This window comes from Thermobia domestica, chromosome 7 (genome assembly GCF_964235325.1).
Source record: "Thermobia domestica chromosome 7, izTheDome1.hap1.1, whole genome shotgun sequence".
Classification (NCBI taxonomy): Eukaryota; Metazoa; Arthropoda; class Insecta; order Zygentoma; family Lepismatidae; genus Thermobia; species Thermobia domestica.
In genome coordinates, this window is record NC_137460.1 from 52,382,800 (window position 1) to 52,403,455 (window position 20,656).

A 20,656-nucleotide genomic window follows, 5' to 3' on the forward strand; every position below is an offset into this window, starting at 1 on the left:
CTGTTGGGAAGCTTGAAAATACTTTCAACAATATACTACGTATCCTTTTCTCTAAGAGATATTCTATATCCTGTTGGGAAGCTTGCAAATACTTTCAACAATATACTACGTATCCTTTTCTCTAAGAGATATTCTATATACTGTTGGGAAGCTTGAAAATACTTTCAACAATATACTACGTATCCTTTTCTCTTAGAGATATTCTATACCCTGTTGGGAAGCTTGCAAATACTTTCAACAATATACTACGTATCCTTTTCTCTAAGAGATATTCTATACCCTGTTGGGAAGCTTGCAAATACTTTCAACAATATACTACGTATCCTTTTCTCTAAGAGATATTCTATATACTGTTGGGAAGCTTGAAAATACTTTCAACAATATACTACGTATGCTTTTCTCTGAGTGATATTCTATATCCTGTTGGGAAGCTTGCAAATACTTTCAACAATATACTACGTATCCTTTTCTCTAAGAGATATTCTATATCCTGTTGGGAAGCTTGCAAATACTTTCAACAATATACTACGTATCCTTTTCTCTAAGAGATATTCTATATACTGTTGGGAAGCTTGCAAATACTTTCAACAATATACTACGTATCCTTTTCTCTAAGAGATATTCTATATACTGTTGGGAAGCTTGAAAATACTTTCAACAATATACTACGTATCCTTTTCTCTTAGAGATATTCTATACCCTGTTGGGAAGCTTGCAAATACTTTCAACAATATACTACGTATCCTTTTCTCTTAGAGATATTCTATACCCTGTTGGGAAGCTTGCAAATACTTTCAACAATATACTACGTATCCTTTTCTCTAAGAGATATTCTATATCCTGTTGGGAAGCTTGCAAATACTTTCAACAATATACTACGTATCCTTTTCTCTTAGAGATATTCTATACCCTGTTGGGAAGCTTGCAAATACTTTCAACAATATACTACGTATCCTTTTCTCTAAGAGATATTCTATATACTGTTGGGAAGCTTGAAAATACTTTCAACAATATACTACGTATCCTTTTCTCTTAGAGATATTCTATACCCTGTTGGGAAGCTTGCAAATACTTTCAACAATATACTACGTATCCTTTTCTCTAAGAGATATTCTATATCCTGTTGGGAAGCTTGAAAATACTTTCAACAATATACTACGTATCCTTTTCTCTTAGAGATATTCTATATCCTGTTGGGAAGCTTGCAAATACTTTCAACAATATACTACGTATCCTTTTCTCTAAGAGATATTCTATATACTGTTGGGAAGCTTGAAAATACTTTCAACAATATACTACGTATGCTTTTCTCTGAGTGATATTCTATAACATGTGAAGTTTCAAGGAGTGAGAATCAAAGGTTTAACTCTTTCGACACGGGAGTAACACTTAAGTGCATATCCGATTGTAACTCTACTCAATTTCTCTCAACAAAAACTATAAATTACACTGTACTTATTACTCAAAATGCATCGTTATATTCAACTCAATGGGATTTATGTCTTAAAAAGTCTCTAATGTATGATCTGTCAGGAAAGTAAATGTACACCTATTTTTCGAGTCTGGCATTCCTGCGCTCCATCCGTGGAGAGTATGAGAATTAAATCAATCAAATGTTTACTGAGGGGCAAAAAGAAAAGCTTAATCTGAATAAGACATTGCAGAGGGGCACAAGCTGTGAATACGAATAGTGCATTGTGTAAATAAAGGATGACACCGAAAGAGAAAGCCAGAAACAGCTGTTAAACTTACAAAAAAAGAGTAAAAATTGTCGAAGTGGAAACATAAAACACAAATACAACAAATACGCCGACAACTAAACGATCACCATGCCATGATCTTGGTGTAGTGGTTAAGGTGCTGGCTTACAAATGCAAAGGTCGTCAGTTCGAATCTTAAGCGAGGACATTTTAAAATTTTTTGTTAATAATACATACAACTCATGAGAGATGGTAAAAGAGGTCGTATTTAGTTCTTCGTAGCAATTATTATTGGTAATGTTTAGTACTGATAATACTTTTTGTCTTTGCGTATTGCTTTTATTTTTTCTTCATTTCCAAAGAGAAGAATATCCGAACAAATGCCACCAAAATTTCTCATATTTTGAATGTAAACGCCATTTGCAATTAGTGAAGAATAAAAATTCAACGTTCCGATGTAGCTGCAAAAAGTAAAAAGAAAAACATGGAAGTGGACCATACTCATGGTTATTAAAAATACAATTTCTACATGCCTTACACCTCCCGACCACGTTTCTACGTTAGCAAGTAAGAGGTTTGTGTTTAGGTTAGGTTGGTCAATACGTTTTGCAAAGGGGCCCGGTTTAGCTCTGACGCACCACAGGTGCGAGAAGGGAGAAAAACACTTTTTCTCTCTCCCTCTGTGTGTCTATTTATCTATCTATTTGTATATATATAACGCTATTTGTGAATGCCATAACCACCCTAATTTTCAGCGGATTGAGACGAAACTTGGCACAAACATTAATTGTTGAAATATCTTGATAAGTTCGTTAACCAGAATAATCAGATGAAAATGTTCAAAATGGTGGCCCTTCAAACTCTTAAAAAGTTCCAAGGGAACCAAATTTCGCCCATAAATAGGTATTCAGAAAGTTTGAATAAATTTTCCTCTTTTACTGAAATATTTGTGTGCAGAAACTTATTGAAATATTGGACCCGATTAATCGCCTAAAGAAGGTTCACGCCCTTTCGCTACGGTCAGTTTTTTTTCTTTTTTTTTTCTTTTTTTTTTTTTTGCAGGAGGGGGTTATTTTCCTATCGGAACAAGGTGATTGTTAGTGATGATATGAAATTACACATTGAAAGTGAAGTAACTTGTGAAACGTGTTATTTGAAAGAATAATATAATAAATGTGCATTCCTCTAACACAGAGAACTCATGTATTTCGAGGTTGGGAGCCTGAATGGCGAGGAGTGTTATTTGATTTGCTTTTTAGTAACACATTGCATTGCAAATAAAGGTAGGCAACATTAGTGGTAAGTAAAACAACAATAATAATAATAATAATAATAATAATAATAATAATAATAATAATAATAATAATAATAATAATAATAGGTGTTGTTTGTGGCAAGGTAATATCTTAATCAATTCTTCTTTAAACGTAATGATTGTAACGCCATATCTCCCTTACAAACAAAATATTAGCAATTTATATCGAGAGAACGAGAAACTGTAGAGCGATGGGAGCAACGTTGGACAGTATGCACTCATAGTACTCAGAAAAGTAAGCGATTTCAATGCAAAAGGAACGAAGAGTCATTGTCATGGGTACTCATGGGGCCACGGCAGAGCCCTCTTTAGGCAAAGTGTCAATAACTTATATCGAGAGGTGATACTGGGATGGAACCAACTTTGGACACCGTGGACCCATAAAGCGCATCGAAAAAAATAGGGGAGGGGGGCAGCCAGCCTTACTTATTTCCACATAATAATATAAAATTATGTTGTCGAAATACACACACGAGTTAGCTACTAATATATCATATTATTATTATTATTATCGACAGCGTCTTTTCATTACGTGTGCGTGTTTGACATGAAGCCAAAGAGAAGATCCATCATTCGTAGAAAGAATAATAGTCAGTTACTTTAACTGTGAACGACAGCGAAAAATACGAAAAGAGTGGACTACCTGTAGCGTAAAGAAGCAATATTTTCTCTCAAATGGATAAAAAATCAAGCGGAGATTGATTCGAACTCGCATGGACGGCGCGAAAAGCCAGTGCTTTGTCCACTTTTTTTTTTTAACTGACTCACTGAACGTGTTTTAGTAACCTACTTATTGCTAATTTTACTTGCTTCACTCGTTTAACTTGCTTTTTCTAATAACTTATAACGACAGAGACACGAACACAGAAACATCGAGAACAGTTAAAAATCATAGATGCTCTCCCGCCGGGAATCGAACCGGAACTCCATACACCAAAGGCGCATGTGCTAGCGACTAGACCAGCGGGAAGGGCACCACTCTCTCCCTGTGTCGTTAGGGATTACGACCACTGTCTTGCCAGCTATCACTTCTGTGGGTTGTATACTATGATCACATGTTTCTTCTCTGCTGGAAGAGTAAAACCTACATTATATGTAATACATGAGGTATTTAGACCTACATGCTCTTCATATAATGTAATAAAAGGGTCATGCTGGGAATAAGAAAAAGAACATTCCTTGAACAAAACGGAAACTATTGGCATCAGAAATATTTATCTACGAGGCATGCGCAGTAGTATATTTCAGAATAGTTACTGTTTTGTTCAGTAAACGAAGAAAGGGGTATAAAAAAGCAAATATGTCGCGTCAACGAGATCGACCAGATTTGACACGGGCGGCGCTCAGTTGATACGAGCCGAGCCGGTTGATATCACTACCCGAGTTGGTCTTCTGCTTGGGCTCAAGAATTCGACCGTGCAGGTCTCAGCCTTAATTTTAAGAACTACAGTATAATTTTAAGTACTACAAGAAAAATACCTTTGACTCGACTCGGATTGAACTCGAGTCGAGTCGAATTTTGGCTCGACTCCTGCTCATCCCTATTCGTATTTGTATTTTGTTTCCACTTCAACAATTTATACTCTTTTTTTTCTTCGTTTACCTATTGTTTCTGGATTTCTCTGTCGGTGTCGTCCTTTATTAACACCATGCACTATTCTTATTCCCAGCTTGTGACCCGTTTCAATGTCTTATTCAGTTTAGGCTTTTCTCCTTACATTGACTTCACATGTGATTGATTTAATTCTCACTTTCCGCGCACGACCGATGAAAATATTTTATTATTATTATTATTATTATTATTATTATTATTATTATTATTATTATTATTATTATTATTATTATTATTATACTATTGAACTTGCACGGCGAAATTACTGTATAATACGATATCATTTCAGTAATTTTATTCCATTGTATGTTATTTAATTTATTAATGGGCACTAAATTGTCTCCAGATCAACGAATAAATTAACTACGGCATGCACTTTGGTGGAAATATCATTACATGAACATGTTTGGAACGAACCAATAATCTTATTGCAATGATATTTCCACCAAAGTGCATGCCGTAGTTAATTTATTCGTTGATCTGGAGACAATTTAGTGCCCATTAATAAACTAAATAACATACAATGGAGTAAAATTACAGAAATGATATCGTATTATACAGTAATTTCGCCGTGCAAGTTCAATAGTATAATAATAATAATAATAATAATAATAATAATAATAATAATAATAATAATAATAATAATAATAATAATAATAATAATAATAATAATAATAATAATAAAACATTTTCATCGGTCGTGCGCGGAAAGTGAGAATTAAATCAATCACATGTGAAGTCAATGTAAGAAGAAAAGCCTAAACTGAATAAGACATTGAAGCGGGTCACAAGCTGGGAATAAGAATAGTGCAAGGTGTAAATAAAGGACGACACCGAAAGAGAAATCCAGAAACAGCAGGTAAAAGGAGAAAAAAGAGTAGACATTGTTGAAGTGGAAACATAAAATACAAAAACGAATAGGGATGAGCACAAGTCGAGCCAAAATTCAATTCAACTCGAGTACAATTTGAGTCGAGTCAAAGGTAATTTTCTTGAATTGAGTTCCAAGCCAAGTCGCTGTTTTCGAGGTCGAGTTGAGTTGAGTTTTACAATGGCTCTCTCGCTCGTTCAGCTCGTTTTGAAATATTGGCCTGATCAGACTGGAAAGCAAAAGCCATGAGAAATGTAAGCAGTAATGTGGAATACTTTTAGTGTTGCTCACGACAGAGGTGCGTCTCATCTCGTAATTTTAGTGCATCTCGTGGGGCAATTTTAGTGTATCTCGTCTCGTCTAGATAACGAGAAGACAAGAGTTTATTATTATTATTATTATTACGAGACAGCCTCAAATGTCGTAATCACCAATATAAGTATATACTGTAGTTCTTAAAATCAAGGCTGAGATCTGCACGGTCGAATTCTTGAGCCCAAGCAGAAGACCAACTCGGGTAGTGATATCAACCGGCTCGGCTCGTATCAACTGAGCGAACAGCTCGAGTCGGCTCGGTTGGGATGAGCCGATGACCCGAGCCGGCTTAGTTGGAACAAGCCATCGACTCAGCTCAATTGAGCCGATGGCTCGAGCTTTCTCGGTTGGGATGGGTCACCTACTCGGCTCATGTGAACCGGTTCGAGGCAGCTAAGTTGAAACTAGTTCATCAGCACGTTTCGACTCAGCTCAACTAAGCCGATGGCTCAAATCGGCTCGGTGTGGTGAGCTGTTGGCTCGGCTCACTTCTCGATTCGGTTCGATATTGAATGAGCTGTAAGCCGAGCCGCTCGAGCCGTTGAGAAGCCCAAACCCGGTCCCAGCTGTTTTGAATATGTTTGGATGAAGCCTATAACTTTTAACAATTTTTTGCTCGAGCCCGAATACTTGCCCCTTCGGAACTCAAACCCAGAACGTGACCGATGTCCTTGCCTCCTGAAGACTTCCAGACGACCGAGATCGACAGTCAATTAGCTTTTACTATTCAGATACAAACCGTATATCTTTTAAAGATTATACATGGAGTTGATATAATAATAATAATAATAATAATAATAATAATAATAATAATAATAATAATAATAATAATAATAATAATAATAATAATAGTTTTAAACTTGCCCTGAAATTTGGCAAAACTTACTTAAAAGTAGAGATTTCGGGGAAAGGGTTCCGTACCTTCAAGACACACCTCTGCAACTACCAACATTTTAAACTAGAACCTTTTATTGAAGTTTCATGTAGAAAGTATGTTTTGAGGAAAATAACTGTAATAAATATAACTGAATATCACGCGACAGTAAGGCATATAATAAACTAATTTTTAGAATATGCAGAGGTAAATATAAAAGCTTTGCTACAAAAATACCTACACAGAGCATAATTCAATGAGCTCTGAAATACAATGTAACGAAATAGCCTATGAGATTCAGTCTACAGAGCAATTGTTACTTAAAGAATGGACATACACTATTTCGAGAATCGAGACAAGACGGGAAATGTTTACGACACTTTTCGTCTCGTCTCGATTCTCATCTCCAAAGAGAGACGAAAATTTTGATTTAGCCCTGACCCGTCTCGAATGTAAAATGTTAATTCTCATGTTATTTTATTTGTTTTAGAAACGAGATGAGAAACTCCTCTTCTCGTGAGCAACATTAAACCAAACCGAAATATTCTTTCCAAATGTCACGTTTCTCCTTGTAATGGTATGACCTGAGCGATAATTTAGCTTCTAGCTTTTAATCTTCTACGAGATAATAATAATTATTATTATTACTATTATTATTCCTGAAGATTTGATTGTTCAAGTATTGAAACATCCGAGTATTCAAATATCTGAATATAATAAAACGTATGTTATCGCTGATCAATCGCCATCAAAAATTCTAAAGTAAGAAAAAAAAATTGCAACGTGCATTCGCAGAAGCACCTTGACCACTGAACCGCGATCGCTACACGGTAAACGATCCGTCTTTAGTCTGGTTACGTTAGGTTTCTTTGTCTCCGCTTGCAAACTTGTATGTTATATTTTTCGATTCAAAATGTCTTTCGTATTTCTTTTATGAAGTCGGCAAAGTTTATATTAATAACTTGAGTTTTTCTTAAACCACTGGTTCACAAGTTCGTTCTTCCTCCACACGAAACTACAAATATGACAGATTGAATTCTCATACTCCCCATTTCTTTCAAAGCAGTCGCCATTACCTGGTCAAAGACTTATTTCCGCCACGATTCATATTAACCAAAATAAATTCATTTTTCGGAAGCGGAACTTTCACATTCCGGATTTCGCAAAATTATGGAATTCAGTTATACTCCGGAATTCAGAAGAATTTCGGAACTCGGAAAGAATCCGGAATTTAGAAAATTCCGGAATTGAGAAAAACTCCGACCTTCGAAAAAATCCGGATTTTCCTAATTCCGGAATGTTAACGAAATCAGAAATTTCTAAATTCCAGATTTTTCCGAATTCCGAAATTATTACAAAATTGGAATTTTCCGAATTCCGGAATTTGTCCGGCTTTACTTTCGGGAGTCCGAAAACTAATAATTCCGGAACGGGCTATCCCTAGTTTATACACAACCTTTCAGAACACTAAGCTAGTAGCTGTCTACAAACAAACAAGTAATGCAAAGCATGTTGTATACTGCAATACGTCATGTATTAAAATCCGACACCATGACCCTTTTATTACATTATATGAAGAGCATGTAGGTCTAAATACCTCATGTATTACATATAATGTAGGTTTTACTCTTCCAGCAAAGAAGAAACATGTGATCATAGTATACAACCCACAGAAGTGATAGCTGGCAAGACAGTGGTCGTAATCCCTAACGACACAGGAAGTGAGCGTTGCCATCGCCGCTGGTCTAGAGGCTAGCACGTGAGCCTTGGGTGTATGGAGTCTCGGGTTCGATTCTCGGGGGGAGAGCATCTATCATTTTTAACTGTTCTCGATGTTTCTGTGTTCGTGTCCCTGTCGTTATAAGTTATTAGAAAAAGAAGTTAAACGAGTGAAGCAAGTAAAATTAGCAATAAGTAAGTTACTGAACGCGTTCGGTGAGTCAGTTAAAAAAATAGTGGACAAAGCACTGCCTTTTCGCGCCGTCCATGCGAGTTCGAATCAATCTCGGCTTGATATTTTATCCATTTGAGAGAAAGTATTGTTTCTTTTCGCTACAGGATGGATTTTCTCTTTGGTTTCATGTCAAACATGCTCACGTAATGAAAAGACGCTGTAGATAATAATAATAATAATAATAATAATAATAATAATAATAATAATAATAATAATAATAATAATAATAATAATAATAATAATAATAATAATAATATGAAATATTAGTAGCTAACTCGTGTGTGTATTTCGACAATATAATTTTATATTATTATGTGGAAATAAGTAAGGCTGGCTGGCGCCCGCCTCCCTAATTTTTTCGATGCGCCTTATGGGTCCACGGTGTCCAACGTTGGTCCCATCCCAGTATCACCTCCTGTTTTCTCGATATAAGCTATCGACATTTTGCCTAAAGAGGGCTCTGCCGTGGTCCCATGAGTACCCATGACAATGACTCTTCGTTCATTTTGCATTGAAATCGCTTACTTTTCTGAGTACTATGAGTGCATACTGTCCAACGTTGCTCCCATCGCTCTACAGTTTCCCGTTCTCTCGATATAAATTGCTAATATTTTGTTTGTAAGGGAGATATGGAATTACAATCATTACGTTTGAAGAAGAACTGAGGAAGATATTGCCTTGCCACAAACAACACCTATTATTATTATTATTATTATTATTATTATTATTATTATTATTATTATTATTATTATTATTATTATTATTATTATTATTATTGTTGTTGTTGTTTTACTTACCACTAATGTTGCCTACCTTTATTTGCAATGCAATGTGTTACTAAAAAGCAAATCAAATAACACTCCTCGCCATTCAGGCTCCCAACCTCGAAATACATGAGTTCTCTGTGTTAGAGGAATGCACATTTATTATATTATTCTTTCAAATAACACGTTTCACAAGTTACTTCACTTTCAATGTGTAATTTCATATCATCACTAACAATCATCTTGTTCCGATAGGAAAATAACCCCCTCCTAAAAAAAAAAAAAAAAAAAAACTGACCGTAGCGAAAGGGCGTGAACCTTCTTTAGGCGATTAATCGGGTCCAATATTTCAATAAGTTTCTGCACAGAAATATTTCAGTAAAAGAGGAAAATTTATTCAAACTTTCTGAATACCTATTTATGGGCGAAATTTGGTTCCCTTGGAACTTTTTAAGAGTTTGAAGGGCCACCATTTTGAACATTTTCATCTGATTATTCTGGTTAACGAACTCATCAAGATATTTCAACAATTAATGTTTGTGCCAAGTTTCGTCTCAATCCTCTGAAAATTAGGGTGGTTATGGCATTCACAAATAGCGTTATATATATACAAATAGATAGATAAATAGACACACAGAGGGAGAGAGAAAAAGTTTTTTTCTCCCTTCTCGCACCTGTGGTGCGTCAGAGCTAAACCGGGCCCCTTTGCAAAACGTATTGACGAGCCTAACCTAAACACAAGCCTCTTACTTGCTAACGTAGAAACGTGGTCGGGAGGTGTAAGGCATGTAGAAATTGTATTTTTAGTAACCATGAGTATGGTCGACTTCCATGTTTTTCCTTTTACTTTTTGCAGCTACTTCGGAACGTTCAATTTTTATTCTTTACTAATTGCAAATGGCGTTTACATTCAAAATATGAGGAATTTTGGTGGCATTTGTTCGGATATTCTTCTCTTTGGAAATGAAGAAAAGAATAAAAGCAATACGCAAAGACAAAAAGTATTATCAGTACTAAACATTACCAATAATAATTGCTACGAAAAACTAAATACGACCTCTTTTACCATCTCTCATGAGTTGTATGTATTATTAACAAAAATTTTTAAAAATGTCCTTGCCGAGGATTCGAACTTGCGTTCTTTGCATTTGTAAGCCTGCACCTTAACCACTACACCAAGATCATGGCATGGTGACCGTTTAGTTGTCGGCGTATTTGTTGTATTTGTGTTTTATGTTCCCACTTCGACAATTTTTACTCTTTTTTTGTAAGTTTAACAGCTGTTTCTGGCTTTCTCTTTCGGTGTCGTCCTTTATTTACACAATGCACTATTCGTATTCACAGCTTGTGCCCCTCTGCAATGTCTTATTCAGATTAAGCTTTTCTTTTTGCCCCTCAGTAAACATTTGATTGATTTAATTCTCATACTCTCCACGGATGGAGCGCAGGAATGCCAGACTCGAAAAATAGGTGTACATTTACTTTCCTGACAGATCATACCTGACTTGTGTAAGCCTCACAGTATCTCCATCATGTGCCGGTGGGCACATGTAAAATATTTGAAAATTTGGGATCTTACAGCATCTCCATCATGCGCCGGTGCTGTGCCATCAGTCGTAGCTCAGAATACTCACTAAATGAACGCAACAAAATAGGGATGAAGCTGATGCACAACACGGTACTTAACTGTAAAATTATAGTGGAATTTAAATGAAATTCAAATGTTTTAATTTTGAAAAATGACTAGTTGTGGAAAATAGGTGAGAGAGAGAAAGGATATAATTAAGAAATAAAGGAAGAGCACTAGCCTGACATGCCGTTATGACTGGTGTCGTCCTGGTCATCTGAATGATGAATAGTTTGCCCTGGAGGAACCTGGATATTCTGGAATCAGCCAGCAACTGGAACTCAATCCTGCTGGACTGCTAGGGGCGTCGAATTCTCTCTGCGATGATATTCCTCTTCTACACCTTCATGCCACTACTCTGCTGTCAAACTCAAAATGCGTCTGCGGCGATGAACCGACAGAATGGTATTCTCGGGACATGGAGTCGGTCGTCCTTCAATGGTGGGATCTGCTTGCCTCCGATGATCCTGCATCTTCCTCAACTTCGTGACAAATACCATTTGTTGATGTGTCCTCCGTGGTTTTGTTTGGCTGAAGAATGATGACTTTGGAGTTCAATTAATGAGGAAGTATCAGGTTATGCTTGAAGGTATGCGGAAAGGCAATAAGGAAACTAGTCGTGTTTATTAACAAATATGTGTTTACAGAGGCTGTCTGGGAATGTACAATCTTAATAAAAGTTTTCTTCCGATGAATTTTAAAGAGAGTTCATGATTCTGTCGTTGATAAATGCAATTTAATAAAATAATTTAATTTAGCGAATTAAGCTAGGAGTTTACACAATTATCACATGGTCACTTCACATCTAATACACAGCTACTTCACACTACGTATCCTTTTCTCTGAGAGATATTCTATACTCTGTTGGGGAGCTTGCAAATACTTTCAACAACATACTACGTATCCTTGTCTGTAAGAGATATTCTATATCCTGTTGGGAAGCTTGAAAATACACTGCTCCACAAAACTTAAGCAACCCGAGAGAACGTGGTATAAGTGACGTGTGGGGCCCATTCAACACTGGTTAGTGGTATGCACATGCACAGAGACACACAGGCAAGTCGAGCACCCATTCTATCGCATAAGCAGCATCGTTGCAAGCGCGGTGAACAACTTATGCCATGAGCCGTACACCACAGCCCAGTAGTGTCCGAGGCTCCAAGCATTGAGTTAGTGGTTCTTGTGTGGGGTAAACACCTTGCAATGGCTGGTAGACGACATTTGAGTGACTTTGACCGCGGGCAAACAATCGGGCCGTGGAATTCGGCCGATCGCAAGTGGAAGTGGCGCAGGAACAAAAGTGTTGTGTCGAGGCTGTGCAATCGCTTTCAAAATGGAGGTGAAGTCAGTAGACGTCATGGAGGAGGCCGTCCGAAGAAGACGTCGGCCGTCGAGGACCGATTTCTCACAATTTCTGTCAAACGTAACCGTCAAGCTTCATGCTCTTACCTGGCCAATGAGTTGTTTCAGGCTACAGGACAACGCGTGAGTCGTGAAACTGTTCGTCGGCGACTCAATAGAGCAGGACTGTATGCAAAAAGGCCTGCGCTGTGTGTGCCATGAAACTGGAGCACAAACGTGCGCGTTACACATGGTGTTAGGAACATGTTGTGTGGGGGAACACCAGTGGGCGCGTGTCAAGTTCTCCAATGAGTCGAGATTCAGCCTGTCGTCAGATTCTGATCGGACTTTAGTGTGGAGAGAGCCAGGAGCACGCTATCATCCAAACTTCATTGCTAAACGGCCCTCCTATGGCGGTGGTTCCATTATGGTGTGGGGTGGAATTATGCTGGACGGGAAAACGGACCTCCATATTGTGCAACATGGTACTTTGACAGCACAACGGTACCTGGATGAAATTCTCAATACACATGTGTGCAATTTCCGCGGAACATTTGGCCCAGACTTCCTGTTCATGGATGACAATGCCCACCCACACCGTGCACATCGTGTGTCCGAGTATCTGGAGAGCGAAAGCATTACGCGTATTGCATGGCCTGCATATTCGCCGGACTTGAATCTCATCGAGCGTGTGTGGGATGCTCTTGGGCTTCGAATAGCGCAGCGCAGTTCACCAGCACACACTCTCCCTGACCTGCAAACAGCTCTCCTCGAGGAGTGGCGCCATCTGCCGCAAGACTTGATCAACACTGATTTGCAGCATGGAGGCCAGATGTCGTGCCTGTATAGCTGTTCGTGGTGGTTACATGCCATATTGACTGCCTATTCCCTCGCACAACCCAGCTTCACCTGTTGAGGTATCGTAGTGCTGAACTTTTTGGTCACCCTGTACATCCTAACTGTATTGTTCGTCTTCACTTGTGTTGCATTGTGCATCTGGACCGTCTGTTTGTTCATTATACTTGGTGCAGTGATCGTGTCGATTTATTTTCTGCCACTTTCTTCGAGTTGCTTAAGTTTTGTGGAGCAGTGTACTTTCAACAATATAATACGTATCATTTTCTCTGAGAAACGTTCTATACCTTGTTGTGAAGTTTGCAAGGAGTGAGAATCAAAGGTTTAACTCTTTCGACACGAGAGTAACACATAAACGCATATCCGATTGTTCCGTTCAGGACAGGTGTGGTGTATAAACAATCATCTGGACAGAGATAAAGGCTGTGGTTTATAAGTTTCATTTGCATTTAATTTGTTAAATAAGTCATTAAATGCCCAATCATAGGCGTGGATAGCTTTTAGAATGGATTTTCTTTATTTACGTCTCTGAAGAACGCCTGAAAACCGTTTCAGAAGGGATAAACTTTGTCGTAAGGATCATATTATGCATACTTTTCTTAATCATCTCCGTATAAATAGCGGGCTGGACAATACACAGAAAAGAAGTAGCCCTTCAAATTGTTTTGCACCTCGAAATACAACAATTTGTTTCTAGTTCATTGATGATGCCACCGTCACCAATGTTATTATATGGAAACTGTAACATAAAACTAATCAAAATAAAATACTAAAAGAAGAAGAAGAAGAAGAGTTAAATCAATGCCAACTCACTATGGAAAATCTACACAACAATATCTAGGGATAGTACCTAGGTATATGCCAAATATCCATACTGTGACATACGACGAAAGAATTAGAGACATAAAGATCTAATTAAGTCATACCAGTAACTAAAAGGAAACAATGAATTAGTAAATTAAAGAGTGGTGTTTACAATCTTCTATTGTCACGGATGACAATATTTTATTGATGAAACAAATAGTTTACAATGAAATTAATACATATAGAAAAGTAGTAAGGTAGTATAGTGCATGGGTAGCTCTGGCAAGTTAAAATTCGGGGGAACGGGGACGACTAGAATGCTACTAGACCCAAACTGAATTTAAGTTAAAATTATGAGTAAATGGTAATATACTTGAATTACGAGCTAACTGCATCCTCATATTACCTTTCCCAATACAATCGATAGGTTAAGCATGACGTATTTCCACCAGTATTTGTTGTTTATTTGTTTCTAATAGGTTCCAAAGTCGTGAGCTATCTTTGGAAGTTATAATGATTTTATTTTACGTTGACTATATATATAGCGTGAGGCAGCTAAAAGTACCACCTGAAATAGCGAAGAAACTAGAAACACTAGCGATGTAAGGTTTGTGAGAAACAATAATAACATTAGGAGCTCGTAAAATGGAGGTATGGGGTGGTTCGAAAAAGAGTGACAAATGGGGCATCTGGAGCAAAGTTATATTTTATTAAATGGAACGATATACATTAACATGCATAATATAAAAGAGCACACACAGAGAAACACAACGCCGTTGGTCCTATGTGTGTACTGCACATAGGAACGAAGAGATGGCCATGTGAATAGATGTAAACAAAATAACAAGTGGCCCACTTGACCGTCAGTACCACGGCGTGTAAGACGTCTCAGGTGCCTGACAGAACGATCTTGACGCAGAGCAAGTTTTGATTGCAGAGTTACGAGATCGTGTTAGTTCATAGCAGGCAGTGGTAGTGGTAAGAGCGAAGAGTATGGTGTTTACGAACATAGAAAAAGCGGACATGATCCTGATTTATGGGGAATGCCGAAAGAATGCCTCAGAAGCCTACCGTGTGTACACATAGAGATGTCCGGACAGACGACAGCCATCTCAACGTCTGTTCGGTAAGTTATTTAGCAAATTAAGAGAAACCGGAAGTGTAACACCACGACAACGTGTGCGGAACAAGCCAATTACAGGTGAGGCAAGTGCAACAAATGTTCTCGCCACTGTTGCTGTGAATCCGCACATTAGCACCCGTGAAATTGTCAGGGATGGTGAGATGAGTCAGCGAAGTATATTACGTATTCTACACATACACAAGTTTCACTCATATCATATCTCCCTCCATCATGAACTGCACGGGAATGATTTTGTGGACCGTGTTCAGTTTTGCACTTGGATGTTACGACACGACGCACCAGATTTGTCACGTATCCTGTTCACCGACGAGGCAACTTTTAGAATTCATAGAAATGCCAATCTAAGGAACATGCACTATTTGCCTGTGTCAAATCCACATTGGCTTCGCCAGGTGGAACGCCAGCGCCAGAGGAGTGTGAACGTGTGGTGTGGTATGGTGGGTGAACCTTTTATTGGCCCTTTTTTTCATACAAGGGACACTGAATGTTGACCGATACATACAGTTCTTACAACATGAACTGCCTGTACTATTAGAGGACATACCACTTCAGACAAGGAGAGAAAGGTGGTACCAACATGACGGGTGCCCAGCTCACAGTGCACGACGCGCTACAGCATGTGGAAAATATGTTTCACAATCGGTGGATTAGACGTGCCGAGCCTGTCTTAATTTGTCTAATCTTAATTTGTCAAATAGCCGGCTCGTTCCCCAGATTTTACACCGTTAGACTTTTTCCTGTAGGGAACGCTGAAGGACATTGTCTACCGGGATGTACCAACAACACCAGAGGATATGCAACACCGCATTACTGCCACCTGTATGGACATCCCCTCTGTGATGCTACATTCTGTGCAACGATCTTTGCGCGGGCGCCTCGATGCCTGTATCGCAGCTGAGGGCCAACGTTTTGAACATACACTTTGACAGGTTTTTGCTTATTACTCAGTGGTTCTACCACATACTGTAATGGCCATTGCCATTATGCTGCAACACTGTCACATAAATGGTGCTGACGATGTCTCCTCTATTTTTTCTTCCCTGTTATCACGCCCTTTCTTCATCTTGGCCGATTTGTTCTGACAGCTCGTACATACATGCCGTAGAACTGACGATCAAGTGGCCACCTGTTATTTTGTTTACACCTTTTTACATGACCATCTCTTCGTTCCTATGTGCAGTACACACATGGGACCAACGGTGTTGTGTTTCTCTGGGTGTGCTCTTTTATATTATGCATGTTAATGTATATCGTTCCATTTAACAAAATATAACTTTGCTCCAGATGCCCCATTTGTCGCTCTTTTTCGAACCACCCCATACCAGGTGATTGATGTACGGTACAACCAGATTTCTCGAAATATTTCGTCAGAAGTTATATCAATTCGGATTTGTTCTTTGTGTTAGAAAGAAATTCCTGTTGAGATAAACGAACAACGTGGATTATCCTCAACGATTACGCGTATTCATGATTTCTTTGTTCATGTCTACTGTTTTATATCCTTTACGCTAGGTCGACCATCATAACTATCAAATACAATAATTTATTTACCATAGTGTTTTGTGATAAACCTCACATATTGCTCATATAATTGGCCGCAAAAAATATGGAAAACCAGCAACTAGAGTTTTGGGACTCTTTTAGTATAATATTATACATGCAATATTGCGGACAGTGGAAATCAAGTTGATGCAATATATACGGATTTCAGTAAAGCTTTTGGTACACTGGATCATGATATCTTATTGAACAAGCTTATTTCATTCAACTTCACTCTCAAAGTTAGACAATTTCTAATGTCATATCTCTTTCATCGCAGACAACATAATATATAAAAATATAACAGCTGCAAGTTTCATTGTAACGTCAGGGGTCCCACAGGACTCAAACCTTGGTCCATTATTATTCTTAATTTTTATAAATGATCTCCCAAATGTGCTACCAACTTGTACTAAATTATTATTTGCTGATGATGTAAAACTCTATCGAAGAATTTCCCAGCCCTCCGATGCTCTCGCACTACAAGAAGATCTAAGCGCACTACATATTTGGTATATATCGAACAAACTTAATCTTAACATTTAAAAAAAAATGTAACGTTATTACATTTACAAAGAAAATTGATAACCTAAAATTTAATTACAGTATAAACAACACTCCCGTACAAAGAGTTGACACTGTAACTGATTTAGAGGTCACTATTAGCTCCAACTTTTCCTTCAATAAGCATATCAATCGCATTGTTAGTGAAGCCTACAGAAACCTCGGCTACGTAATCAGACTTGGCTTTGACTTTTCAGATACTAATGTTCTTAAAACCTGTTCAATCCAAACTTGAGTTACGTTAGATCCAAACTTGAGTACTCTTCAATCATATGGCATCCCAACACTCAGAAAAATAAAGCACGTCTTGAAACGATTTAATCTCGTTTTGTGAGGTACTTAACTTATAAGGAAACCGGACTATATCCAAAATTCGAAAAATATACCGACCTCCTTCGTAAGCACGATATCTCATCTCTCGAAGATAGACGTACCACCCAACTCTTGATTTTCTTAATGAAATTATCGCAAAATAATATAGACTGAGTATTTACTATCCCAGATAGAATTGCATGTTCCAGGTAAACGCTCGCGTCCTAGAAATGTTACTTTTTATTTACCTACAGCTAGAACAAATACGCTATACATGTCACCTATTAGGAGAATGTGTTATATTTTTAACTCCTATACTAAAAGTCATCCTGAACTTGACATATTTATTATAAACGATCGTTCTCTAAGAACTATTGTGCAATATTATTGAAGATTAATTAATTAAAATGGCCATATCTATAAATGTGCATTTGTAATTATGTAAGTGAATTCATGCATGCTCTAATTATATACAAACTGACTAGGTTACTATCATTAGGTAATTTACCTATTGTGATCTATATATAACCATAAATAAATAAATATATTCTAACACGTTTAATCTTTTTTTAAAAAATCTTATTGAGACTGATCGATTGTTGTAATTGCACTGGATTGGGCTAATTCTTATTCAAAAAGGCGGAAAACCCGCAACTGTTTTTTTTTTTTTTTTTTTTTTTTCAGGATAACAACATTAGTAAAACATACTTCAATAGATTTCATCTTCTTTTTGAAACATTTATCTCAAACACTAATTTCAATGGACATGTAGGTTTACATACAGAAAGATAGTGCGAAAGTCTACTTTCAGAGTTCTTGCGCACCCCCTACCGACGCCACTGTTTACGAACTATTTATTAAACTAGCCGGACTTCCAAACCTGTTGATACTTACCGAAAATTGCAATGAAAAGTCGTCTCAAATCACTAAATAGTCTCTCTTTTTCTTATGTTAAAATGATTCACTCATACAGTTGGTGGTCAGAAAAATGGAAACACCTGAACGAAATTGCAACTTACCAGATTAATATGGTGTCGGGCCACCTTTCGCCTTCAGAACAGCCTTGATGCGACGTGGGATGGAGGCATAGAGGTCGTGAATGGTAGCAAGTGGAATTTTACACCATTCCTCGTGCAGGGCATCGGCCAGTTCTGTGAGAGAGGATGGAGGTGGAAATCGTCGCCGGAGTCGTGTTTCCAAGACGGACCACAGATGTTCAATTATGTTGAGATCTGGGGATTGGGCGAGCCAGGGGAGGTGTTGAACTTCATCCCGATGTTCCTTAAACCACACTGCAATAACGCCAGCTGTGTGAATGGGTGCATTATTATCCTGGAAGATGCCGTCATTGTCCGGGAACAACATCCGGACCATAGGATGTAAGTGGTCTTCTAAAATTGCGACATAATCGTTGGCAGTGACTCGTCCGCTAAGTGTGACCACAGGACCCAATGAAAACCATGATATGGCGACCCAAAGCATCACCGAGCCGCCGCCATGTTTCACAGTTGGGCAGAGACACTGCAGATCATAAGCTTCTTTGGGCGTTCTGCACACATAAACACGGCCCGTGGTTGGGAATAGGGTGAAGGATGACTCATCCGACCATATCACACGTTTCCAGACCGCAACGGTCCAAGTGCATGGTCGCGGCACCATTTGCGGCGTGCGAAAGCGTTATGGTCCCTGATGAGTGGTTTGGCCATGCAACACGACCCCGTAAGTTCATGTCATGTAATTCACGGCGCACTGTGATTGTCGAAACAGGGTGGGGGAGGTGCTGATTGAGTTCCTCCGTCACTTGCTCCGCAGTCTCACGACGGTTCTGCGTGAAAATACGCTTTAATACCCGGCGTGACCTGTTACTCATAATTTTCTTCCGCCCACTGTTTTGCTTCCCCGATGTGGTTTTCCCGTGTGTTGTGTAGACCGTCATCACCTTCGACACTGTCCCACGCGACACACCTAAAACAGTAGCCACTGCCGTCACACTCACTCCACATAACCGCGCACCAACAATTTGCCCTCTTTGAAAATCTGAGAGGTCTCCCATTTTACACTACCTCCGTCTGCTGCAGCCACTGGACACTGCTGTTCCACTGCGCCTGACGTAGTATGGAGACCGACCTAACACACCACCACCAGCGGTCCGGCGCTGCGGGTGCCACGACACCACTGCCAACCCATACATCTGACGTGTTGCCAACCACAGGTGTTTCCATTTTTCTGATCACCATCTGTATATTTCAACAGAAATTGTGTACAGTTCGATGACGTTTGAAGCTTCATTGCGCATCTCTGACATTGTATATAGTGACAATATATACATCGTTTTAAAGCTTATGAAATTTCCAACAACTTTTATTCGAGCACTATTCGAGGCAATAAAAAGATTATGTTCCGTAATATAGATCCCAATTTTCCACTTTATCCTAAAGTAAGGCAAAAATGGTTGCTCGGAGAAAAGTGTTGATAACTTGTTACATGTGAGAAATCCAAGATGGCAGGCTATTTATTCAAAATGGCGGAAAACCCGCAACTGGATTTTTTTGGATTTTCTGGAGGCTAATGAGGAAGAGATCACAAACAAATTCCAGAAGGTCCCATCTTTTTATTCTAAATGTCGATGTTTGGCCCGTTTTTATGCAATTTGACTGGACTATGCACGACCATCTTAATTGACGGCATGTTTAAGAGCTACAACAGATTTTTCTCCCAAATTTTTGTAATTCATGCAGATATTGGAAGTTCAATAGAGGAAACTAATGTGATTCCAGTGGGTTTTAGCCTTCTCCCGAACAAGAGAAAGCATATATATGAAAGATTGAAGTTGGGATACTGAAGTTGTAATGGTAGGCTTCAAGGAAGCAGTATTAAATTCTTTTAGGACAATTTTCCCTTCAGTTTCCATAAGTGGCTGCAATTTTCACTTTAACTAGTGTCTTTGGTGTAAGATAAAGGATTTGGTCTTGGTTACAGAGTACAAAAACAATGATGATATAAGACTTCAGGTTCGAATGTTTGCGTCATTAGCTTTTCTTTCGTTAAAAATGGTCGACAGTGGT